The sequence below is a fragment of the Neoarius graeffei genome, chromosome 21 (assembly GCF_027579695.1).
Source record: "Neoarius graeffei isolate fNeoGra1 chromosome 21, fNeoGra1.pri, whole genome shotgun sequence".
Taxonomy (NCBI): domain Eukaryota; kingdom Metazoa; phylum Chordata; class Actinopteri; order Siluriformes; family Ariidae; genus Neoarius; species Neoarius graeffei.
In genome coordinates, this window is record NC_083589.1 from 54,063,535 (window position 1) to 54,091,493 (window position 27,959).

The 27,959-nt window shown below is 40.3% G+C and overlaps 1 protein-coding gene across 3 annotated transcripts in view; it reads right to left on the reverse strand.

Moving 5' to 3' along the window:
- Nucleotides 1–22,246: 22,246 nt before the first annotated feature.
- Nucleotides 22,247–27,959, reverse strand: part of ccdc136b (coiled-coil domain containing 136b) — an 85,614-nt gene continuing 79,901 nt past the window's right edge. For 2 of the 3 annotated variants that reach the window (XM_060903689.1, XM_060903691.1), the window contains one exon: nt 22,247–25,328. The gene's annotated coding sequence lies outside the window, so the exon portion shown is untranslated. Of the gene's footprint in view, nt 25,329–26,748; nt 26,883–27,959 lie in introns of those variants that run through there. The other variant, XM_060903690.1, reaches the window with a different exon arrangement.

Consider the following 27,959-nt stretch of genomic DNA (forward strand, 5'->3'; position numbering starts at 1 on the left):
TGACAAGTTACCGTACACTGGGATGTAAACTGAGAACTACAGGTACAGGAGACAACAACTAGTGTGGAAACATGAACATCCATCCATCCATCCATCCATCCATCCATCCATCCATCCATCCATCCATCCAGGGGTTCTCAACCTTTTGCAACCTGGGCCCCACCAAAGCTGGTTCATTGCAGTTGGGGGCCCCTCTTCTCGCCCTTCCCCCATCCCCCCCCAAACACACTCACCCGTAGTGACGCCACCCGACCTACAGCACCTTATATCGACCGATAGATAGATAGATAGATAGATAGATAGATAGATAGATAGATAGATAGATAGATAGATAGATAGCCCTGGGCTAGATTATTATTAGTAGTAGTAGTAGTAGTAGTAGTAGTAGTAGCAGTAGCAGCAGTAGTAGCATTATCCATAGTAGACTAGCAGTAAGAAAACAACAAAAACAACAAATTATTTGGGTAGAGCTGAAATGGGGAAAGCAAAAATACAGTGTGGGGTAGTAGTCTTTAAAAAGACTGTTTGGGTTTTGCGCTGTATCGATGGATTGATGATAGTAGACTAGCGAGAGTCGGCACGAGTTAACTCGGCAAGAAACCAGACTAGTGTGTGTGTGGCAAGCACTCACACGGTGGCCACGGTATGCAGACTCACTCACGTGACGTTGCGTCATGTTCGCGTCACGGGCTTAAAATAACCTACACACAAGATTTTATGATAGATTGATGATAGATTTTATAATAGTATTGATTTGTATGTAATAGTCCAATGTCCTGCATTTTGACATGGGTAAATGTGTTGCATCTGCTTAGCTACTATAGCCTGTTAGCCCCAGATTTTTTTTTTCCTCCATACATGAAGCCTACTCGCGACCCCCCTGGAGTACCGCGCGCCCCCCCGGTTGAGAACCACTGCATCCATCCATCCATTATGTCTAGCCGCTTTATCTTGTTCTACAGGGTCGTGGGCGAGCTGGAGCCTATCCCAGCTGACTACGGGCGAAAGGCGGGGTACACCCTGGACAAGTCGCCAGGTCATCGCATGGCTGACACATAGACACACAACCATTCACACTCACATTCACACCTACGGTCAATTCAGGCTACGTTCACACTGCAGGCTGAAGTGACTCAAATCCGATCTTTTCGCCCATATGTGACCTGTATCCGATCTTTTATTGACAATATGAACGACACAGATCCATCTCATCATCTCATCTCATCATCTCTAGCCGCTTTATCCTTCTACAGGGTCGCAGGCAAGCTGGAGCCTATCCCAGCTGACTACGGGCGAAAGGCGGGGTACACCCTGGACAAGTCGCCAGGTCGTCACAGGGCTGACACATAGACACACAACCATTCACACTCACATTCACACCTACGGTCAATTCAGGCTACGTTCACACTGCAGGCTGAAGTGACTCAAATCCGATCTTTTCGCCCATATGTGACCTGTATCCGATCTTTTATTGACAATATGAACGACACAGATCCGATTTTTTCAAATCCGACCCAGGCCGTTTGGATATGTGGTCCTAATTCCGATTTCTATCCGATCTTTTCATATGCGACTTCAGTCTGAACCGCCAGGTCGCATTCATCCGACTTACACGTCATCAACAAGCCACAAACGTCACTATTCTGCGCTGAAGTAGGCGGCGGGTCTCTCAAAAAAAGTTACAACAACATGGCGCATAATCACGGGTGCAGATAGAGGGTGGGACGGGTGGGATTCGTCCCACCCAGATTTAAATTCACTTCGTTCGGTCCCCCCCACTTTGCATAAGGCAAACCTCACGGAAAAATCAAAAGACTAATTACCATTCGGTTTATTGAGGTGCACAGCAGTGTATACATAGTTGCAACAACTCACATAAAACAAAACAAAGACTGATATTCGGTTGGTTGAGCTGCGCAGACTGCACAGGTTGCGAGCTCGAGCTTGGTTGCTATGGTAACCCACAACAAGTTTGACAGGCATATCGGGGTTGGGGTTGGTTTGCTGGCAGCTTTGTCCCCCCCCAGTTCAAAAAACGTATCTGCGCCCCTGCGCATGACATCAATGCGAGGGACGCTTCGGGCTGTGAAGGTTCTGAATCTTCTCAATGGAAGGACGCAGAGGTTAGGGAGCTGATTTCCATTTGGGGGGATGCAGCTATTCAAGCTAGATTGGATGGGTCATACCGCAACCGGGCGGTTTTACTTCCGTAAACACTGGCCATGCTCACTGCGTGTGACGTCGTCGTATCCTGCAATGCGCATGCGGAACACTTTTAGGTCGCTTTTCGTTCATACTGAGGATCACATACAAGTCGCATATATTTGTTAATGTGAACGACCTCACAAAAAAATCGGATTTCACAAAAAAATCGGAATTGAGCATTAAGCCTTGCAGTGTGAACGTAGTGTTAGAGTCACCAGTTAACCTAACCTGCATGTCTTTGGACTGTTAGGGAAACTGGAGCACACGGAGGAAACCCACGGGGAGAACATGTAAACTCCGCACAGAAAGGCCCTCGTCGGCTGCTGGGCTCGAACCCAGACCTTCTTGCTGTGAGGCGACAGTGCTAACTACCACACTACCATGCCGCCGACATGAGCATTCGTGTTAACAACAAATTATATTACTGTCACTACATCAGGACATCATGGAAATGTGACTGCGCAAAGATTTTGAGATCTGTTTCTGTCCTAAGGGCTTGATTTCATTAATAACAACAGGGTGGCTAGAGCTAGCAAAAAGGTTCTGGGTTCGAGCCCAGCAGCCAATGGGGGCCTTTCTGTGTGTAGTTTGCATGTTCTCCCCGTGTCTGCGTGGGTTTCCTCCGGGTGCTCCTGTTTCCCAAAGACATGCAGGTTAGGTTAACTGGTGACTCTAAATTGACCGTAGGTGTGAATGTGAGTGTGAGTGTGAATGGTTGTTTGTCTCTATGTGTCAGCCCTGTGATGATCTGGCGACTTGTCCAGGGTGTACCCCACCTCTCACTCATAGTCAGCTGGGCTAGGCTCCAGCTTGCCCGCAACCCTGCACAGGATAAGTGGTTACGGATAATGGATGGATGGATGGATGGATGGATGGATGGATGGAGTTTTGATGTAAAAATATCTTCCTATTGGATACACCGTGGTGCTATCACTGTCGCCTCACAGCAAGAAGGTTCTGGATTCGAACCTGCTGGTTGATCGGGGTCTTTCTGTGTGGAGTTTGCATGGGTTTCCTCCAGCAATCCAAAGACATGCAGTGGTGGGTTTCCCAAAAGCCTCTTAACACTAAGAGCATCTTAACAAGGAGAGAGAGCATTCATTGTGTTGCTCGCGCTACCATTTCATGATGATCTTTGTGCTACGATGCTTTTGGGAAACTCAGGCCAGATTAGTTCAACTGGCCTCTCTGACTGGCAGGATGAACCCTGACTCTTACCCAGTGTCAGCTGGGATTGGCTCCAGCTCATCCATGACCTACAGTGGATAGTGAAAGAATGAATATCTTCTTATTCTTTTCCGGCAAAGCTACTTGGTACAGTAAATGCCAGTTTAACACTTCTTTAAGTCACACTGTATGAGACGATCCTGATAAAATCTTGGATGAACAGACTGCGTGATTAGACAATGTCAGATTATACAATGAAGATCCTCGAACAATAAACTTGCGAGTCAAAAGAAAATTCTTACATTCTGCTTACATCAGCGATCATCAAGATCCAGGCTTATTCAGAAAATGGGCTAAGAGTTTTATGTTTCACCATCACCATTACTGAATTTATAGCTGTTCCATGGGTTCGGTTTAATCCTGTACCATCCTCCAGTTTGTGGATTTTAGACAAGCATCGTTGCATCACTCACGCTCTGAGATTTCAACAAAAATTTCAGACACTGCTTGAACTTCGTTGTCAGCCATTTTTGGTCACCATGACACTAAGCAGGTTGCCTGTCAGCTCGTCATATTTCTGTGCGCTCTCAGACCACGGATTTCGTCTCTCAAACAAAGGATTGTTTAATGATGTGCGATTTTTATCCGCACCAGTGAAATCGGGACAAAAATCATCCAATTTCTAGCTTTAGAAATTGTACAAATTTAAAATGAAATAATTTCTCTATAAAGCAGTGTGAATCTGTATGACATCATCATCTTTAGTACTATTATGCCATACTATGATTAATATTTCTCTCAAAATATAGTTCCAGATCTCATCTCTCCCACCCTGCAGTCATATTCCTGGACATAATATTTGTTTATTAATAGTGTGGTTCATTCTGGACCACCAAACCTATTCTGGACCACTCTATGCGAAGCCTATCCATTTCAGACTTGGACTTGTATGTCAGTCAATTCTGTTGTTTAGCTTTTTATATATAGGCAATGTAGGCAGCGTCACTCTGGAAGTGGATTTGTGTGACATAATCAAATGATAAGGATGTCTAACAAAAGCTGCTGAGCAGCTGAACAGCTTTTCATAGAGTTCTTGTGACTTATGATATCAAATATAGCTTTATTAGTAACCATAGGGGTAAAAATATTAGGAGATCTACTGGATGTAGCAGATATATCGTAACTAAATTCATCTTAGACCACAGAATTCTCGATTTGGATCGGTCAGAAGGTTGAGTAATTTTCCTCTTAAGACAGTCCTCTTAACGGAGAACTGAAGGCACATTTTTTATTATCAAAATTCTATTTATCTCATTTTATTAAATATTGGAATGCATTTTTGATACCTATTTTGTCACTGCTATAGCAAGTTATGAGTGTTTGTAATATATCAGTCCATATGTCAAAGCAATGGCCGTAAACAAGATTCGTTGAGACCTGTGCGAGACATCGTAGGACGGAAGTAAAACGTACAGCGGAAATCAAAGTGACCAACATCTGCCAACGTCGTCAAAAGACGCGCGCGCCCTCTTTCGAATGCCGATGTAATCAAGCCGGAAGTTTTGTTTGTTTTGATAGCAGTCAGGAAAATTTGAAAAAAGTAGACAGCAATCGTTATTTAAACTCGTTTTTGTGCAATATTTCGTTTGGAAAACAGTTTTCAAAATGGCGGCACTGACACCTGGCTGACACTACACGTTGCGAAGTCTCGCACAAGTCTAGTGAAGATTGCGCGGATAAGCGACGCCTGCCATGGACCAAACTAACTAAATTCAACATAGCTAAAAACCGAATAGGCCGAGAAGTATAATATTTAATTGCGATTACTGTAGTTGCCAATACGAGTCATGATATAAGATTCCTAAAACCAAAACTTAATTAAATAACATGTTAATTAAGAAATAAAGCAAGTTTTAAAATGACTTCAGTTCCCCTTTAAGGCTGCGCTCATCCCTGTTGCTTGTGCACCTTTTCCAGCCAGCCTTTTCGGCAATGACCTTCTGTAGCTTACCCTCCTTGTGGAGGGTGTCGATGATCGTCTTCTGGACAACTATCAAGTCAGTCATCTTCATCATGATTGTGGTTGCGTGTACTGAACTAGACCGAGAGATACACTGGATTTATACTGTTTTACTCAAACTCGAAATGAAATGGTTGAATATTTTGAGATGGGGTTTTTTTGTGCTGTAGGCCATAATTATCAAAATTATAACAGAAAAATGCTTGAAACATTTTAGTTTATGTGTAATGAGTCTAGAATATATAAAATTTTGATTTTCTTATATAACTGATGGAAAATATTGAACTTTTTCATGATATTCGAATTGTTTGAAATGCAATAGTGTGTGTGTGTGTGTGTGTGTGTGTGTGTGTATCTCCAGATCACATACAATCCTGTATGAGGCACTGGTACCTACATTCCAGGTCCCTTAACTTTGTTTAAATTCTGTGGTTTGGAAAATGGGATAGAAATGTGGGTGTCCAGTTCAGAGCTTCCACTGTGGTGGTCGGCAGTGACTAAACATTAGAAAGGTGAAGCTCGGGGTTACTGGAAGAAGGGAACCCCTGCAGTCTGAACTCACCACACACACACACACACAGAGTTATGAGTGGTGAAGAACGAGCACTCCATGACACACACCACCTAAAAATAAACCTGAGCACTCCCAAGTATCGTTGCATGAAGTCATCCTTCTGACTTATTATCTTGGTATGTTAATGGTGTCTCGATCCAAGCTCTGGGAGTAAATCGTCAGCGATGAGGAAAATTAAATGATATCACCAGACTAGGTCATTGAGAGTCCGCAGTGATGGTGGCAATAAACATGGAGCAAATAAAGGAAAGATGATTCAAAGTTAGAATATTCTCAAAAGCCTTATTGCTCAATACTGATGTTTTTGCCCACATCTTTCTGCCCTGAGGGTCAATGCTGTCAGTGTGAGTCTTATGCGTCATGATTTTAGACGAGAGGGCTAAAATCTAATATCTAAAAATAGCCCCAGAATGACTATTCGTGTTGAGCAATGCATTATATATATACACACAAGGTCTCATTAATAGTGTAATAAGAATGATGTTGTGCAGATTATTACAAATACTTACAAATACGCAGATAGGCAGCTGTATCCATGATTTCTAACTTTTATTCAGGGTTTCAAGTTTGTAATGCTCTCCTGGATTCATGCTGTGTTTCCTCTGAATACCAAACATGGTAAACCGAAAAGTTTAACACTTGATTAAATAATCGACTTAATAATCCATCATAATCATTTTCATTACACCTACGACTGTATGTCACACGCACCTCACCTCATCTCATCTCATTATCTCTAGCCGCTTTATCCTGTTCTACAGGGTCGCAGGCAAGCTGGAGCCTATCCCAGCTGACTACGGGCGAAAGGCGGGGTACACCCTGGACAAGTCACCAGGTCATCACAGGGCTGACACATAGACACAGACAACCATTCACACTCACATTCACACCTACGGTCAATTTAGAGTCACCAGTTAACCTAACCTGCATGTCTTTGGGGGAAACTGTGGGGGAAACCGGAGCACCCGGAGGAAACCCACGCGGACACGGGGAGAACATGCAAACTCCACACAGAAAGGCCCTCGCCAGCCACGGGGCTCGAACCCGGACCTTCTTGCTGTGAGGCAACAGCGCTAACCACTACACCACCGTGCCGCCCTCACATGCACCTTCTCATACCATATCACTCATGATGACATGATGTGTCAGTGAAGCAGGTTGAAAAATATTAGCCCAAATGGAGATCAGTTCTTTTCACTTACACTGTAAAAAATGTAACTTGCAAAATTGTTGAGTGAAAAAAGGATTCTAAGTTGAATGAACAAATTTCCCTTCTAATTGTTCAAGTAACTAAAAAAAAATAGTTGAGACGCCTTTCCTTCGCCACAAGTTCATAGGAATTGGAAAATTAAGTTAAGTGAACTTATATATTCAAGTGCTGATTGACGCCCCTTAACCGATGCCACTGCGCATGCGCATAGGCAAAGTGAAGTAGAACTTAAGTGTTGAGAGGTTTGTGTTAACTAAAAAATGTAATGCACACTAAATCACTGTAAAAAAAAAATAGTCAAGCCAACTTAAAAATGTAACGCAACCTGCTGCCAAAGGATTTTGAGTAAACTCAACTTAGAACCATGATGTGCCAACTTGCTCTTCTAAGTTAATTGGCATTATTATTTCAATTTATTTCAACTAAACAATTTGTTGGACTGAACTTCTAAAGGCAAGTCAAGTCAACTCAGCATAAAATACTCTTCTATGTATTCTCTGTGTTCTAAGTTCTCTGTGAACTTAAAAGAACATTTTGGGGCGTTGTGGCTCAGGTGGATAAGGCGCCATACCATAAATCCGGGGACCCGGGTTCGATTCCGACCCAAGGTCATTCCCTGATCCCTCCTTGTCTCGCTCCTGCTCATTTCCTGTCTCTACACTGTTCTATCCAATAAAGGTGGAAAAAGCCCTAAAAAAAAAGAGTAATTTAGGATAACTTAATGTTTTTTGTGCCAACTTGCTTTTCGAAGTTAATTGGAATGATTATTTCAATTTATTTCAACATCACAATTTGAATGCACTGAACTTGCTAAATAAAGTAAGGTCAACATAAAATACTCATCTGTGTCGACTTAAAAGAGCAAGTCAGCATAATTATTTGGCCCGGAGTTGAGTTTACTCAAAATCCTTTGGCAGCAGGCTGCGTTACATTTTTTAGTTGGCTTGACTAATTTTTTTTTTTTACAGTGTACACTTACCTGACAACTGTCACTGCATGACTCTACAGTCTCAGCGAGAAGAAAATCAGCCCCTGAAAATATGACATTTTTTAACAGTAATTGATCTGATGTGGATGCCAAAAATAAAGCCTTATGTTGATGTGTGTTTTTCTTTTTTTTTTAAATCTGGGAAAGACTACCACTTCTTGCACCGATCTGGGGTGGGTTTCCCAAAAGCCTTTTAACACTAAAAGCATCTTAACTAGGAGAGAGTGTTCATTTTGATGCTCGTGCTACCATTTAACGATGATCTTTTGTGCTACGATGCTTTTGGGAAACTCACCCCTGATCACATCCAGTTGACCTAGTGTAGCTTTCTCATGCTGTTTTACTAAAAATGCTTTTAAATATGCCATAAAAATGGTTAATTTGTGGATTTTTACTTGCATTTGTTTCTGAATTAAGGATATTTATGGTACAGGTCAAATGATCTTTCTTTATAAATTCCTAAAATTCTCAGCAACTATTCATTTTAAAGTGGCATGGTGGTGTAGTGGTTAGCACTGTCGCCTCACAGCAAGAAGGTTCTGGGTTTGAGCCCAGTGGCCAACGGGCGCCTTTCTGTGTGGAGTTTGCATGTTCTCCCCGTGTCTGCATGGGTTTCCCCCACAGTCCAAACACATGCAGGTTTGGTTCATTGGTGGCTCTAAATTGACCGTGAGTGTGAACGGTTGATTGTCTCTACACTACCATTCAAAAGTTTGGGGTCACCCAGACAATTTTGTGTTTTCCATGAAAAGTCACACTTTTATTTACCACCATAAGTTGTAAAATGAATAGAAAATATAGTCAAGACATTTTTCTGGCCATTTTGAGCATTTAATCGACCCCACAAATGTGATGCTCCAGAAACTCAATCTGCTCAAAGGAAGGTCAGTTTTATAGCTTCTCTAAAGAGCTCAACTGTTTTCAGCTGTGCTAACATGATTGTACAAGGGTTTTCTAATCATCCATTAGCCTTCTGAGGCAATGAGCAAACACATTGTACCATTAGAACACTGGAGTGATAGTTGCTGGAAATGGGCCTCTATACACCTATGGAGATATTGCACCAAAAACCAGACATTTGCAGCTAGAATAGTCATTTACCACATTAGCAATGTATAAAGTGGATTTCTGATTAGTTTAAAGTGATCTTCATTGAAAAGAACAGTGCTTTTCTTTCAAAAATAAGGACATTTCAAAGTGACCCCAAACTTTTGAACGGTAGTGTATGTATCAGCCCTGTGATGATCTGGTGACTTGTTCAGGGTGTACCCCACCTCTCGCCCATAGCCAACTGGGATAGGCTCCAGCTTGTCTGCAGCCCTGTACAGGATAAGCAGTTGCAGGTAATGGATGGATGGATATTCATGTTAAAGCACTTTATTATCAAGGCTCAGTGTGAGGTGAGGTTACCCAGTTACAAAATGACAAAAAAGCAGTCCTCTTATAAAAACTACCATCTTTCTTTCCATCTCATTTGGATTAATGTTGTAATGTCACATCATTTTCAACATATTGTGATTTCAGTCCAAGATTTACATGGACAAATAAGAATTTCCTCTTGTCAAACCAATAAAGTTAGAGGTTGCCCAATTGGATCAATCAAAATACCATTTAAAATTATAGGAAATGACCATTAACCAATTGAAAATGTATGGAGAAAGTGCTACTTCTTAGATAAATGATACATATTAGTGAAAGGTGGAGTATTTTGTTTCCAAACAAATGGGAATGAAATTATGAGACAGTCTAGAAACCTTAAGGTTGACACTGCATGTCCACACCTTTAATAAAGGATAGATAGATAGATAGATAGATAGATAGATAGATAGATAGATAGATAGATAGATAGATAGATAGATAGATAGATAGACCATGTGAGTGCTACATTATATGTGTTGTTCCAAATACATAATATACAGGTCATTAGCATACAAAAGAAGCCTGCATGGACAAACTACTTTATTTCTCAAATCATTTACAAAATGTACAGTTAGATTACCAAAATACATAAAGTTCTGATCATTTCTTACGCAAATAGACACTGTACAATACAGTTTAATGAAGATGGGGAACACACAGACAGTCAACAGCTTCTTCACAGAGTCACACATACGTACATATACATTTCAAAACATCCAGAGTTCAATCACTTTCTGATTAAAACATTACATTACAGGCATTTAACAGACGCTCTTATCCAGAGCGACATACGATGAGCAGATGGGGGTTAGGTGCCTTGCTCAAGGGCACTTCAGCCATGGATTTTTCTTGCTGGTCCAGGGTATAGAACCAGCAACCCTTTGGGCCCAAGGCTGCTTCGCTAGCCTTTAGGCCATGGCTGCCCCAAATAATTTAAATTTTTGTCCTACTGAACCAGACCCATTTCAGACCACACATTTATTTACACGTTACAACATAGAAGAAAATATATTTCAGTGTATTGGAAGATAATGGACCTAAAATACTGAGAAAACTGATATTCATAACATTCAGGAACACATATCACAAATGACCAGTGTGTAGAAACCAAAAGTAAAAAAATGGTTGTGTTGTTCTAACAGATTGTATTAATACAAATATATTGTTGTAACACAACAGAGTAACTCCAGTAATGAGTGGAATCTTTCTGCAGATTATATTTTCCTTCTTTTACATTTCAATCACGATTACAGCTCAAGTTGTAAAGTTATCAAATTGTAAAGAAACGTAATATATACAGTACTGTGCAAAAGTCTTAGACACATGTAAAGATCAAAAATGGCTTAAAAAGAATGAAATGAAATGTTTCAACATTAAAAAATACTATAAACAGTAAGCAATAAACCATAATAAATGAAACAAAGTCAATATTTGGTGTGAGACGACCCTTTACTTTAAAAAAAATTATAAAAAATAGTAGTCTGAGGTACAGTGAGCACAGTTTCATAAGGAAATGAGCTGTAGGTTTTACTGAGCGTCTTCCAGAACCAGCCACAGTTCTTCTGGACACTTTGACTGTCACACTCGCCTCTTCATTTTGCACCAAAACCCAGTAGCCTTCATTATGTTTTCTTTTTTAATCTGAAAAGTGCTCTCTTATGTAAAACGCTGCTCAGATACAAACTTTTTTCTTTTTTTTTGTGCTGGAAAACGAATGTTTGGACTCTAAAATGTTTTTGTACTGACTCGATAATGTAGAAATCATAAAATAGAAATCTATAACAAAGTTTGTATGAAAAAAAATACGGGGCCTAAGACATTTGCACAATACTGTATATATATATATATATATATATATATATATATATATATATATATATATATATATATATAAAGCATTCCTTTGCAATCCCCTAAATTCTAGGTATTAACCAGGTATGTGTGTAGTAAAAACTAACGTACTGGGGATTTATTCTGCCAAAAGTTCTTTGTTGGTAAGATGGTAAAACACTAGAAAGCTGAAAAATTTCTATCCATTAAACAAATACAAAATAGAAGTGCTTGATTAATGTGGTGTAAAACAATGATACATACCAAAGGCAATTTAATTATAAGTACATAAAAAAATCTATGTGTTATTCTTTTATAATTAACTAAATTGTTAGTGGTGTTATGCAGTACTTCAGAGTACTTCAGTTGGTACTTATAGTATATTGCACAGGCGTAACTTTAATAAGGACAGGTGGGGACATGTCCCCACCAACTTTGACAGGGCAGGGGACAGTCCCCACCAACATTTCACGCCTTTTCCGAACGTTTAGAGACACGCGCGACTGTTTTCCCCTGTTTTATCCCATGAATGACAAGCCCCGCTGTTGCCGCCACTTAGCTGCTGTTTTGAGAGCTGTAACCTGCAGCTCTCTGCTATGTGTGTAGCAACCAACGACTCATTGGACCAAACTGGACAATGTGAACATTAAAGACATTTGTCAGCAGTTTGTGGAAGTAAGTGACAGGAGAAGGAAGGTGTTTGGTACTTTTAAATGAATACTGTGGTGCATAGTCTTACATGGAGGGCAAGGGAAGTTTCATTTTTTTGTTTCTTTTTAATTATTATTATTTTTTAAATAACTGTAAACTGGAGGCTTTTTTTTACATTATTGTGATGTTCGTCCCTAATGTTGAGATGTTCGTTTCTTTTTTAAATGTTTTAAATTTTGTAATAATTTGAATTGAATTGTTTGACTTGCAAATACATTTTGTGGTTTGCACAAATTACACAGATTATAAAATCACCTAGATTTCCTTTATATGTAAGATTATATTATTAATTTGTGCCTTGTTGAAACTGCTACACCTGTTTCTTCCCAGACCTGGTGTAATCCTGGTTTAGTCCAGGTATAATCTAGTTTATTATTATATTAATTCTAGTTTAGTTTGCTCTTGTTTGTGGTTTAGCCTTGGTTTAGTCCTGATGTGATCCGTGTTTGCCCTGGCTGAAACATTGAAGTTCTGGTTTAGACCTGGCTCGTGTATAGTCCTGGTTTAGTTTTGAGTAGTCCTGTTTATGTGCTATCCCTTACCCCTTAGTTTGTATCTGTTTTGACTGAGCATTGTTGGTGGCCCTATTGTTTTTTTTGTGACACTAGAATCAACAATAAAAAGATGGCAATGAATGTTTTAAGATGATACTGTTTATTGTGTATTTTTTCATATAGCGGTTGTACTGCAGGACACAAGTCCTTCCACAGAATCTAGTAATAATGTGTAATGTGTATATAGTTCATATGTAAAGTATGTTCAATCAACCAGTGTGCAAGAGAGTATTTGGTAGGTGTATTTTACCACCTTTTACCCATCAGAGTGCATCAGATTGCTTTATTTATGTGTGAAGATTCACAAAATTTTCTGGGGCAGGATCCCCCCCAGTTCTACATTTGTTTGGTCCATCATGTTTCCAGCCTTTCACTGCATACCCATTGACAGCCTGCCCTGAAATGGTTTTCATAAAAGTAGTGAGGCCATAGTATGCATCTCAAAATGCATCAAAATTAAGCCTTAAAATGGGATCTTTCTAAATTTTCTCCAGGGGGACCATGCCCCCTGACCCCCCTTGAAGGGAAGTATCGTGCCTGGAAATGTCCCCACCAACTTTGAACACAAAGTTACGCCCTTGGTATATTGTGTTCTCACTGAGCTCTATATAAAATCTGGAGAGCATATTCTCCGCTGTGGAGACAAATGAAGCCATCTGGCTGCCATCTTACCACTTGCATCGAATGTATTGCTGAGTTTCAGTCACGTGACTTTTCTTAGCGGTTTTACTGGAAGTGAAATAGCAGGTGGTCTAAATGGCTGATGTAGTGCAAACAACTAGCGATAACTTATCAGAGTATACTCGTAATCTAGAAGCCACTGCTCACTTTAGATATATTCAGAAGATTGCTATGGTATGTGCAGTGGAATCGACCCCTACAGTCTGGGAAAGAAGGATTTGTCATACGATCTCGAAAACTACCCTTCAGTCGAGTTCCCCGACATCTCGAACTATCTGGTGTTGCAGACGTCCTTCTACATCGCAAAACAGATGGAAGAGTATGGAGGCTTACAACTTTTTTTTGTATGTGGCTGGGTAAAGGACCTTGCTATCAAATCACTGCCCAATGAACCCTGTATTGTTTTTGCCCGCGTAAGTATGTTTTTTTTAAGCTTTTCATTCGCATCTTTACAACGAAGCGCTGCAACTTGAAGTGTAAACAAACAACAGTTGGCTTGATTCTCACTTGTGTTGGCTCTTATCTCTCAGCTAAATCATTCACAAAGATCATCAGAAACCCCTTTAAAGACCTGGATCTTAGTTAAACAAGATGGAGAAGTGATCACGGCGCATTGTAACTGTACGGCTGGGTAAGAATTTTGTCGCGATCTTCATGCATATGGACTTTGTGAGGAGTAAACAAAGAAACAGCTGGGGACTTTAGCGCTTCGTGACTAAAAAAAGTACCGTAAAATAACGACACATAGCAAGAAAAGTACTTGGAAAACACTAAGGACAGAGCTGAGAGGGAAATACAAACCTTTCACCTGCAAACTCGAGTATGCTTCGACTCTGCTCCCTTCGATTTCAGTGAGAGGTTCAAAAGCCATCTTTCTCAACGTTTTTTGTGAAATCCTGTGTTCGTTCACCCGTTATTATTAGTTTACGGGGAACCCTGAAGAAACTTTTATCAGTTTCATGGTTTGATCGATTCGAACAACCTAAAACAACGCAAGCATAAGGCATTATTCATGCAAGCAATGCACCTTCTCTGTACAAATGCTTTGTCAACTGAGCTTTGGTAGACCACCAGCTAAAGTTTTGAATAACTAATGAGGCGGATGTGACGTCACGTGAAACCCAGCAATTTGGCTCATGTGTTAAACCGTCATATCCGATCAAATTTGCCTCAAGAAAAGTATCTCCTGACTTTTTTCCCTTTTATTACCTCCTCTTATTTTCTCAACTTTACCCCCATTCCTTACATATCTTTATAGCGCTCCCCTTCACTGTTATTGTTTTTTTTTCCTTTTGCAGTCTCTGGTCATTTTTTTTAACAGCTCTTTCACTACTATAATTATTTCAATGGTGATTATTTCAGTAGGGCGGCACGGTGGTGTAGTGGTTAGCGCTGTCGCCTCACAGCAAGAAGGTCCTGGGTTCGAACCCCGGGTCCGGCGAGGGCCTTTCTGTGTGGAGTTTGCATGTTCTCCCCGTGTCCGCGTGGGTTTCCTCCGGGTGCTCCGGTTTCCCCCACAGTCCAAAGACATGCAGGTTAGGTTAACTGGTGACTCTAAATTGACCGTAGGTGTGAATGTGAGTGTGAATGGTTGTCTGTGTCTATGTGTCAGCCCTGTGATGACCTGGCGACTTGTCCAGGGTGTACCCCGCCTTTCGCCCGTAGTCAGCTGTGATAGGCTCCAGCTTGCCTGCGACCCTGTAGAAGGATAAAGCGGCTAGAGATAATGAGATGAGATGAGATTATTTCAGTTTTTCTCTTCGACAGTGCATCTTTCTCATTCATTATCTCTAGCCACTTTATCCTTCTACAGGGTCGCAGGCGAGCTGGAGCCTATCCCAGCTGACTACGGGCGAAAGGCGGGGTGCACCCTGGACAAGTCGCCAGGTCATCACAGGGCTGACACATAGACACAGACAACCATTCACACCCACATTCACACCTACGGTCAATTTAGAGTCACCAGTTAACCTAACCTGCATGTCTTTGGACTGTGGGGGAAACCGGAGCACCCGGAGGAAACCCACGCGGACAACATGCAAACTCCACACAGAAAGGCCCTCGCCGGCCCCGGGGCTCGAACCCAGGACCTTCTTGCTGTGAGGTGACAGCGCTAACCACTACACCACCGTGCCGCCCCCAGTGCATCTTTCTCTTTCATATATTTCTTCTTCCTATCTATCTATCTATGTATCTATCTGACCAACAAATACTGTTAAGACATCTCATCTCATCTCATTATCTCTAGCCGCTTTATCCTTCTACAGGGTCGCAGGCAAGCTGGAGCCTATCCCAGCTGACTACGGGCGAAAGGCGGGGTACACCCTGGACAAGTCGCCAGGTCATCACAGGGCTGACACATAGACACAGACAACCATTCACACTCACATTCACACCTACGGTCAATTTAGAGTCACCAGTTAACCTAACCTGCATGTCTTTGGACTGTGGGGGAAACCGGAGCACCCGGAGGAAACCCACGTGGACACGGGGAGAACATGCAAACTCCGCACAGAAAGGCCCTCGCCGGTCACGGGGCTCGAACCCGGACCTTCTTGCTGTGAGGCGACAGCGCTAACCACTACACCACCGTGCCGCCCCCTGTTAAGACATGACTGTGGCAAATAACATCAATCCAAACAAAATAATCCTGTTTCAGCAACTGTCCTAAATAGAAAGGAAGTATTGTACAGCCTTTGTGTTGGTATAATAGATAGATAGATAGATAGATAGATAGATAGATAGATAGATAGAAGAAATATATGAAAGAGAAAGATACACTGTATAAGAGAACAACTAAAATAATCTCCATTGAAATAATTATAGTAGTAAAAAAGGCGTTCAAAAAATGATCAGAGGCAACTGGAAAAGGGAAAAAACAATAACAGTGAAGGAGAGCACTATAAAGATATGTAAGGAATGTGGGTAAAGTTGAGAAAATAAAAGGAGGTAATGAAAGGAAAAAAACTCAGGAGATACTTCTCTTGGGGCAAGTTTGATCGGATACGACGGTTTAACACATAAACCAAATACACGTGATACGAGTGGTAAGATGGCAGCCAGATGGCTTCACTCTGGCGACCCTATGAACTCTACAGATTGTATATAGACCTCAGGGTGTGTTCTTAACTTAGAACTTAGAAGCAGGAAGTTTGGAATTACAGTCCATCATTTTCAACTTGCATGCATTCAAGCTACAAAGTGAGAAAAACATGGACACAACCACTTCGGTCTTTTGTTAGCAACAATCTATCTAGCTAACATTAATGATATGTGATGTATATTTATATTTTCCTCCTCAAAACAGTGAACCGAATAGTCAATGTTATCGATTTAACGAGCTAAAACGTCTGTATATTAATTGATCTGAAACAAATATTAGTATGTACAGTATAACTCATTTTAAAAAGTGCTGCTTTGTTTACTGATGATGCTGTGAACAGCTATGTTGATATGAGGTCACACGTTGAACTCCGGGTTGAGGAGGCCTTCCTGGCTTTCCGAGTTGAGGATGGGGGTTTCTGAGTTACGGGACTGAGTTAAGTGCAGCATAAATGAAGATAAATAAATGCCCAGTGCTTTTGAAATTGTCGTACACACATACCTTTTTAATATCTAAAACTCAGGGGAATGGATGGATGGATGGATGGATGGATGGCCATTAAATTTCGAGATCCAAGTCGAAAACTTTTGACAATACAGAACAGAGAATACACTAATTACACCTTGTAAATAAAACAAATTAGTCAAAAATAAGTAACTGTCATCATTGCAACATTTTCAGAAAATGCAAATCGACTCATGCTGTGTCTGATGATTTTATAGGGAAAAAAAATCTACACTGCAAGCGCTTCGACAATGAGAAACGTGCAAACACATTCAGTTTACTGCAGACTCTCATCTGTGTTCAATTTATTACAAAAAAGAGATATAAAATCCCAAATATTTCTGCTGCTGCTTTAGATTTGAAGGCTTCGTGTTCACAGTATATCTCACCAAAGCTGCATACCTATTAATATTATTTAAAATACGGTACAAATGAGCACATTTTCTGATCGAAAAGAACTACTGTGTCGCATGCATTATAAAGTCAGACTGTTAGCAGATCAGGACACGTTCAGCTGCGCTAGCATCGAGGTCTAAAGATGGGAATCTGGAAGACAGCACTGTATAACAACCTATAGGCACAATGTAGATAAGCCATGGACGGGAGAAACACACCTGATTTAATTTTATCTTATCGGTTCTCTACCAGTGTTTTAGTGTTACAAAAGTGGCACAAAAAAGGATCTGATGTGCCTTCATGTTCTTCAGCTACATGTCAGAATTGTGAGCGTTTCGTTCGCAGTTGGATGAGGATCGCATGTTGGTCAGTTACGTTTGGGTAACTTGTACTGCGTGAAAGGGTTTAGTGATGAATTTCTTGAGAAGTAAATTAATTAAGCTAAACATTACATTACATTACATTGCTGTTACCACCATGAAGTTGATTATCCTTTTTTTTTTGGAGTTTCATGACCAATTTGCCATCATTTAAAAAAAAAACAGTTTAGTTGTATTTAATCAGTTAGTTTCTGTTAACGCTTGTGTTATAAACAGTCCTTCCCTTTTTTCCCTCCTCCATGAAGTGAAGCAGCTTCTCATTTTACCGAGAAACAATACCATCCATTACAACTTAAAACGACATGAAGTTTATCTTCCTGTGCTGAAAATCTCACATTTTTCATATGAAATCCATCGCAGATCTGACCGACATAATTAAATAATATTGGCTGGTGTTGAGTGGTATATCAGATATATTCCATTCAGCTAGCTAGCTGAATGGAATATATACGTATGATGTACCATGAAAAAAAGCCATTATTATTATCATTATTATTATTATTATTATCCATACACATTCCATTCAGGTCTTCAATGCGTCCTTCTCTTTCAAAATTCTCTCAAAATCTTCCGTATTTCACGAAGCAAACCTGACGGCCATGTTTGTTTACAAATTGTCACAGTCGCTCGCTAGCGTGGAAGTTTTATGTCTCCAATGTGTCTCTTTTCCAGTTTTTCGATGTCCGTTGGTATGTTTTTCTCTTGTAAATATGCATGAAGAATATCTAATGAAGTTTCAGTAGCCTTTCAACGCGTCTTTCTCTTTCCCGGTGAATAAAGAAATGATTCTGTGCATGCGCAGCAGAAAACTCTCATTGGATATTCGCATCAGCTCCGACATGTGACGTCATGTTGTCTTGACAACCATGCAGTATCATAAACCATATTCAACGCTCGTTCTCCATTGGGTAGAGTGACGTAATACATGTAGGATAAGCGATATGCTAACAATATTGCATGCTATCAAACCAAATCAATGAAACCCACTAGAAGGGAACAGAACACATGTTTTTATTCCATCGAAAAAATGTCCTGTATGTATAGCAATTCATGATATTTCACTCTGATGCTGTCACTCCCAGTGTTTTCCCACTGACTGGACATGTGTTGTCAAAATAGCGAACCAGTTCAAAATTAAAATTCTTTTGAATAACTTGTGTATATTTTTTTGCGGATGTGTTCATATAATATATCTTCATGCGACTGTGTAATATCTTCTATTTATAACACTGGTAGCAGTAGGCATGTACAGATAATTGTTTATATACTATATGGTGATATGAAACACTCTCAATAATGTATCACACTTAAAAATACAATCACTGTGTTCAATTTAGCACAAGGTTGCTTAAAGGTGGTGTTTATACACCATGTTGTGCTTTTAAGATAAAACTACCAGGCCTGAGTTTCCAAAAAGAATCACAAAGTAAAGATCATTTGAAATGGGAGAGAGATAGTGTACAATGTGCTGCTCGTCCTATCAATTAATGATGACGTTCATGATGTAATGCTTTTGGGAAACTCAGCCTTGTTTATTAACCCTGGATTGTTGGAGGGGGAAAAAAAATCATTCAAGATTTCATTGAGTAGTTACGCGTTATTTAGCTTCCTAAAGTGTTCTACTTCTCTCTAAAAGGAGAAATCTCAGTTGTAGGAACCAACAAAGAAACTTTTGGGATTTAATGTTTGATTGATGTTTTTAATTCAACTTCACTCACAACTGAGACATGACACAATGGAAAATTTGAGCATTAAAGACATTGCTCAAGGACCCAACAATGGACTCTTGGCGGAACAAGGGATTTGAACTCACAACTTCCAATTAATTGCCCAACTGCCACAAAGTCACCACTGCCTCTATGTTTTATAAGACTGTACAGGGGGTAATAAGATCATTCATTGCACAACACACAAAGATTATTCTTCTCAAGTATAATTCATTGAGGACAATTTTTAGACAAAATACATTTTTGAACAGAAATTGCATCATTTGTAAAGTGTACCTTCACTTTTAGAAGTTCTCAGAACACTTAGTTCTTTGGTCCATCCTTCTTGGAGACCCATTAAAGGATCTACAAAGTTTTTTTGTTTTGTTTTGGGTTTTTTTTTTTCACTCGGAAGCTCTATAAAGGACAAAAACTCTGAGCCATCCAAAGAACTCTTGAGGAATATTTTTTTTCGAAGTGAAGCTGCATACTTTAGATAAAGCTACTGTATTTATGCTACACATTTTGTCTTGTCCATGCAAAAAAAAAATGTTAATATTTCTTTCAAATTTATGTTTTGGCTCTGACCTTTGACTCTGAATGTGAGAATCATAAAGGCATCTGTACAGATTTCAAGCATCATCTCACATTTCAGGGGAAAACAAGTAACGGACGAATTAGATTTGCAGTAAATCCAAGGCTTATCCTGGGTATGCTGTGATACACCATGGATGGGACACCATTACAATCCCCCTCCCCCTTCTACAGGGTCGCAGGCAAGCTGGAGCCTATCCCAGCTGACTACGGGCGAAAGGCGGGTTACACCCTGGACAAGTCGCCAGGTCATCACAGGGCTGACACATAGACAACCATTCACACTCACATTCACACCTATGGTCAATTTAGAGTCACCAGTTAACCTAACCTGCATGTCTTTGGACTGTGGGGGAAACCAGAGCACCCGGAGGAAACCCACGCGGACACGGGGAGAACATGCAAACTCCGCACAGAAAGGCCCTTGCCAGCCACGGGGCTCGAACCCGGACCTTCTTGCTGTGAGGTGACAGCGCTAACAACTACACCACCGTGCCGCCCATATATATATATATACACACACACAACCCCGATTCCAAAAAAGTTGGGACAAAGTACAAATTGTAAATAAAAACGGAATGCAATGATGTGGAAGTTTCAAAATTCCATATTTTATTCAGAATAGAACATAGATGACATATCAAATGTTTAAACTGAGAAAATGTATCATTTAAAGAGAAAAATTAGGTGATTTTAAATTTCATGACAACAACACATCTCAAAAAAGTTGGGACAAGGCCATGTTTACCACTGTGAGACATCCCCTTTTCTCTTTACAACAGTCTGTAAACGTCTGGGGACTGAGGAGACAAGTTGCTCAAGTTTAGGGATAGGAATGTTAACCCATTCTTGTCTAATGTAGGATTCTAGTTGCTCAACTGTCTTCGGTCTTTTTTGTCATATCTTCCGTTTTATGATGCGCCAAATGTTTTCTATGGGTGAAAGATCTGGACTGCAGGCTGGCCAGTTCAGTACCCGGACCCTTCTTCTACGCAGCCATGATGCTGTAATTGATGCAGTATGTGGTTTGGCATTGTCATGTTGGAAAATGCAAGGTCTTCCCTGAAAGAGACGTCATCTGGATGGGAGCATATGTTGCTCTAGAACCTGGATATACCTTTCAGCATTGATGGTGTCTTTCCAGATGTGTAAGCTGCCCATGCCACACGCACTAATGCAACCCCATACCATCAGAGATGCAGGCTTCTGAACTGAGCGCTGATAACTTGGGTCGTCCTTCTCCTCTTTAGTCCGAATGACACGGCGTCCCTGATTTCCATAAAGAACTTCACAGTTTGATTCGTCTGACCACAGAACAGTTTTCCACTTTGCCACAGTCCATTTTAAATGAGCCTTGGCCCAGAGAAGACGTCTGCGCTTCTGGATCGTGTTTAGATACGGCTTCTTCTTTGAACTATAGAGTTTTAGCTGGCAACGGCGGATGGCACGGTGAATTGTGTTCACAGATAATGTTCTCTGGAAATATTCCTGAGCCCATTTTGTGATTTCTAATACAGAAGCATGCCTGTATGTGATGCAGTGCCGTCTAAGGGCCCGAAGATCACGGGCACCCAGTATGGTTTTCCGGCCTTGACCCTTACACACAAAGATTCTTCCAGATTCTCTGAATCTTTTGATGATATTATGCACTGTAGATGATGATATGTTCAAACTCTTTGCAATTTTACACTGTCGAGCTCCTTTCTGATATTGCTCCACTATTTGTCGGCGCAGAATTAGGGGGATTGGTGATCCTCTTCCCATCTTTACTTCTGAGAGCCGCTGCCACTCCAAGATGCTCTTTTTATACCCAGTCATATTAATGACCTATTGCCAATTGACCTAATGAGTTGCAATTTGGTCCTCCAGCTGTTCCTTTTTTGTACCTTTAACTTTTCCAGCCTCTTATTGCCCCTGTCCCAACTTTTTTGAGATGTGTTGCTGTCATGAAATTTCAAATGAGCCAATATTTGGCATGAAATTTCAAAATGTCTCACTTTCGACATTTGATATGTTGTCTATGTTCTATTGTGAATACAATATCAGTTTTTGAGATTTGTAAATTATTGCATTCCATTTTTAGTTACAATTTGTACTTTGTCCCAACTTTTTTGGCATCGGGGTTGTGTGTGTATATATATATATATATATATATATATATATATATATATATATATATATATATATATATATATACCACTCATTTACACCAAGGGGCATTTCAGTTTAACCCTTCAATCTGTTGGCATGTTTTAGGAGGTCCAAATGAGATCCACATGAAGAAGATGAACATGCAGAATGCCATCATGTGTTGTCCGTCCAGCATCATGTACATTCCACAAAAATTGCTTCTTCTCTCTCAATTCTTCACCGATTTTTATTCTTTTTGGAAGGAAGGTAGGTCTGCCTGGGGTGCATATATAGCTTCTATCCAAATTTGCATAATTGCAATTAATAATGAAGATATGGAGTAATTAATCAATCCCTAACAAGCAGTTTCCACACAAATCACTTCTTCTCCATCAATTCTTTACCAATTTTGATTCTTTCTGGCATGAAGATGGGGTACCTAGGGTGCATAGAACTTCTATCCAGATTTGCTTAATTACAATTATTAATGAAGTTATGGACTAATTAAGCTTTAATGAGCAGTTGAACAAAAATCACCTCTCCTCGGTCAATTCCTCACCATTTTGGATTCTTTCTGGCAAATAGGTCGGTATTCCTAGGGTGTATATAGCTTCGATATATAGCTTGTATATAGTGTATATAGTGTATTGCAACATTTATTGCTCAAGGTAGCCCAGTTTAGATCATTCCTTCTGGACTAGACAGGGTCAGAGTGAGCTACACCGTCATTGACAGTCTTGTTAATGATTTTCACTTGTGATGCATTACCAGGCCTTTTTGGTAAAGCATCGCAGTATTGGCCATCTAGTCTCCAATACATGTAGTGCATGATTAATGAGATTTGAGTCAACAAGAAGATTCAATTTTGTCGCCTGGAAAAAGGTAAAACAAGTTAATTCTTCTTAACGGCAGGTTTTTAAAAAAATGTATTCGATTCATCTTTATTGTCGTTCAGAATACAAATACAACGCCAACAAAAAAACAGAGTTAACATCGAGCCAGAAGTGCAAATAATCAGATGAAACGATGTCGCCAAGCAGTTGATTGTGAGACACCTGATATTCAGCTCATGTCTCCGTAGAATCTTTAAAGGTCCCTTCATATATAAGCGCAGCATGGTGGTGCAGTGGGTAGCATTGCTGCCTTACCAGCTCCAGGAATCCCGTTCAATCCAGAATTTACTGTAGGTTACTGTCTCTATGGAGGGTGTTTTTTTTTTTACATCTTCTCCATTCCTATGTGGGTTTCCTCCAGGTTTTCTCATTTCTTCCCACCTTCCAAAACATGCCAGTAGGTAGAACAGCTACGCAAATTTCCCCCTAGGTATGAATGAGTGTGTGTATGGTGCCCTGTGATGGACTGGTGTAGCATTCAGGGCATACTCCCACCTCATGCCCAGTATTCACGGGTTGTCTCTGGATCCACCGTGACCCTGACCAGGATGAAGCCGTTACAGAAGACAAATGAATAAACGAATTATTATTAGGTATAATTCACCAAATAAAGTCAGTCTGTGATAAATTTCTGAACAGAAATTGTACCATTTATTTATTTGAAGAAAAAAAAAAGACGTTCCACCAAATAAGCTCTTGAGGAACCTTTTTGAAGCTGCATATTTGAGGGAAAAAGTACTGTATTAGTGCTACACATCTCTTGATAGCAGTCTTTGTTGTATTTGTGAAATACTGCTGCCAAGCAGCTGATTCTGAGACACTTAATATTGCGTTCATGCTCTGATTAATTTATTCTGCAGGTTTACCTAACAAGTATTGACATTTCTCGACATTTCTTTGGTTCTCACATTGGTAAATAACAGACTCCAGATATACTAACGTCTAATATCATATCTACAGCCAGTTCTGGACCTTTTCTCAGCTCCTTTGGGCAGGAAAGAATGATGCGATGGCACGAGTATCCAACTGAACACATGCTTACGGTCCCCTGATATATTTAAAATTCGCTATCTGGATGTTTTTTTTTTTCTTCTTTGTTTTTCTTTTTCAATTCGCTCGAGTGGTATGCAGAGCCAAAACAATGATGCTTGTGAGCTGCACTGTATTCATTACTTGAGAGGAATATTTGCTCTGAAATGTGATTCTCTGAAAGGTAGATGATATCACACAAGGAATGTTCTTACAGTATATTCACTATGTTTCATATTTGTACAAAAATAACATTCTCTTGTACTATATATGCTGGACTGTTTAAACTTATTACATCAAGTCATATTGATTACACACACACACACACACACACACATATATATACAAAAATATCTATTCAACCTAAAATGGTTATGACCATCATTGTTAGCAGTTTAGTTAGTAGTGTGTCATACAATAGTATACTGTCAGTGTAATAACTGTATAGTGGTTCACGGTTAATTGAGTTTCTCAATGAATATTAGTTTATCATAATCCCAGTCTCATCTCTTGCTGCTAGAATTATTTTACCTCCATAACGACCATCCTTTTGAGCTGTGACGGAAACGAAAAATACTTGAAACCTTGCAAACTGAGTGATCCCACAGTTAGGTATAGAACATTTACTTTTAACATTGGTGCTGGTTAAACTGTCTAATGCATGCTTTAGAACATTGCTCTTGTGTTGTCATTAGCTAAACATAAAACGTCATTGAAAAATTCTTGCTAATATTTGAAAAGTGACATACAGCTGGAAGAGGTTGAGTAGCACATATCACATGCTGTCACAGCACATCTTAAAAGCAGCACGTCTAAAGCCGGAGACTGTATCCAAAGCAGGAGTGATGAGAGAGGAATGGATTCGAGGGTGAAAGTGCATACAGTCGGAAGCAAGAAACAAAATCAGGACATGTCAGTTTGATGATGATGATGATGATGATGATATTTTCTCCACTAAGAATGTACAGTCTGTTTCAGCAGAAGTCCATAGATATGATTATGGCAGTTGTGTGTGTGTGTGTGTGTGTGTGTGTGTGTGTGTGTGTGTGTGTGTGTGCATCCATGAACGTGTATCAGAAAGGGTAAAGCAAGCAAGTGAATATGAGACCTTGACCTGTTCGAGGTCATTTCCTGTCCAGATTCAAGCAAACGCTCGGGTCAAACTGGGTACGAGCAAAACGGCTGCTGCTACCATGGCAACCATCATAACGAGGTTCCAGTCTCCTTCTCGGTCCTAGGATCAACAGGAATAGAAGTTTAATTCAGAGGTGTAATGTCACAAAAATTTCAATTAATTTGTGGTTAAAGATGTGCTAGTGATATTTTTTTTAAAAGCTTTTATTTATGTTAACATCACTGAAATAATTGAGAAGCACTTCAGAGGACACATCTGGTACAGAAAGAAAGGGTTCTCAGTGGATCTTGTGATGGTCAGTGGTTCCATCTGTCATAGGGTTCTACATAGAACCTTTAGGTTCCTCCAGATGCACAAACTGACAAATGTGAGAGGGTTAGATTTAATCTTTTTTATTAAAAGTGTATTTAATTAATATAGAACGTGCATTGGAAAAACTTGGATCAATTTTGGTTTTGGAAGAATGGGTTCTTTGAACAGTTAAGAGTTCTGGGTACCATTTTAGTACTTGTTGTTGACATCCTCCATCCTTTGGTTGCTATAGTTGCTGGGTTGTTGTTTTTTATTTATTTGTTTGGGGTTTTTTTTTTTTCAGAATGGGGTGGGTTGGCTGCACGTGTCTTGGAGGAAGAATATGTTACCCTTCATCCTCCCCAGCTGGGAGCTGTCATATGATAGGGAGAGATGGCTAGGATTGGGGCTTTTTGGATTTCACATCAGGGTGGCACGGTGGTGTAGTGGTTAGCACTGTCACCTCACAGCAAGAAGGTTCTGGGTTCGAGCCCAGTGGCCAATGGGGGCCTTTCTGTGTGGAGTTTGCATGTTCTCCCCGTGTCCGCGTGGGTTTCCTCCGGGTGCTCTGGTTTCCCCCACAGTCCAAAGACATGCAGGTTAGGTTCATTGGTGGCACTCATTTGACTCTAGGTGTGAATATGTATGAATGGTTGTTTGTCTCTGTGTGTCAGCCCTGTGATGATCTGGTGACTTGTCCAGGGTGTACCCCGCCTCTTGCCCATAGTCAGCTGGGATAGGCTCCAGCTTGCCTGCGACCCTGTACAGGATAAGCGGTTACGGATAATGGATTGATGGATTTCACATCATATCATCATTTGCACTCTTGCCAAAACTAACATCTAGCACTCTAGAACAACCAAAGGGCTGTTCTTGTTATCTCTCTGAGACAATATTTTTGTCTAATGTGCATTTAGAACAGAGAACTTTCCTTTGGCACGCCAGAACCATTAACCACTCAAAGAACCCACTGGTTTAAGAGTGAAATTACCAATTTTAGCTCTGATTTTAACTGATGTTTGAAATGACCAGGAATCAGCTGTGTAGTGTGAGACATATAACATGTATGAGACATATCAGGAACAAAGCTGAGCAATATGGTGAAGGTCAATCCACATACTGGGTGGAACCACAATATCGCTCTGGTAACTGCATCACTGCTTTTTAGCCATTCCGTCCATAAATCTCCAATCTCTCCTCCGACATTTAAAAAAAGTCTATTGTTACTTATATGAGTGGTGCAGCAGTTAGTGGTGCTGCCTCACAGCTCCAGGGTCCCTGGGTCGATCCTGAGCTTGGGTTACTGTTTGTGTGGATTGTCTGTATGGGTTCCCTCCTGGTTGTCTGTCGGTTGTCCTCCAACTTAAAAAATGGAGGTGAGAGGATTAGCTGTGTTAAATTTCCCCGGGGTGTGAATGTGCGTGTGTGTGTGTGCATGATGAGCTGTGATGGGTTGGTGTCACATCCAGGCTGCATTCCTACTTCACAGCCAGTGTTCCTGGAATAGGATCTTAATCCATAACCACCCTGACCAGGATAAAACTGTCAGTGAAGATGAATAAATCAACAAAAATAACAACTCCAGGAAATGGCTCAGACTCCTTTTTGGCCACATGATAAACATGGGGGTTTAAGATCAAATGTTGTTTGATGGAGATCTTCCAGGGACACAATTTGTGGCTACAACATAATGTGTGTCCATGAAATACTTAAGTTTGTTGCCTCCTGGGCTCATTATATTCATTTGGTCCACATTATATATTAGTTATTCCACAAAATCGAGTCGTACATGAGCTGACAGCCGACAAGGCACATAGCCCCAAGTCGGCTAGAAGTCATGTACGACTCGATTTCGTGGAATAAATGTTTTATTCTATCCACATTCCCTAGATTTTGAGAAACAGAGCAATTTTTTTCAAATTTGATAAATAAAAACTTCATACAAAAAGTCCGACAAAATCATATTATTTCATATACAACCCCGATTCCAAAAAAGTTGGGACAAAGTACAAATTGTAAATAAAAATGGAATGCAATAATTTACAAATCTCAAAAACTGATATTGTATTCACAGTAGAACATAGACAACATATCAAATGTCGAAAGTGAGACATTTTGAAATTTCATGCCAAATATTGGCTCATTTGAAATTTCATGACAGCAACACATCTCAAAAAAGTTGGGACAGGGGCAATAAGAGACTGGAAAAGTTAAAGGTACAAAAAAGGAACAGCTGGAGGACCAAATTGCAACTCATTAGGTCAATTGGCAATAGGTCATTAACATGACTGGGTATAAAAAGAGCATCTTGGAGTGGCAGCGGCTCTCAGAAGTAAAGATGGGAAGAGGATCACCAATCCCCCTAATTCTGCGCCGACAAATAGTGGAGCAATATCAGAAAGGAGTTCGGCAGTGTAAAATTGCAAAGAGTTTGAACAT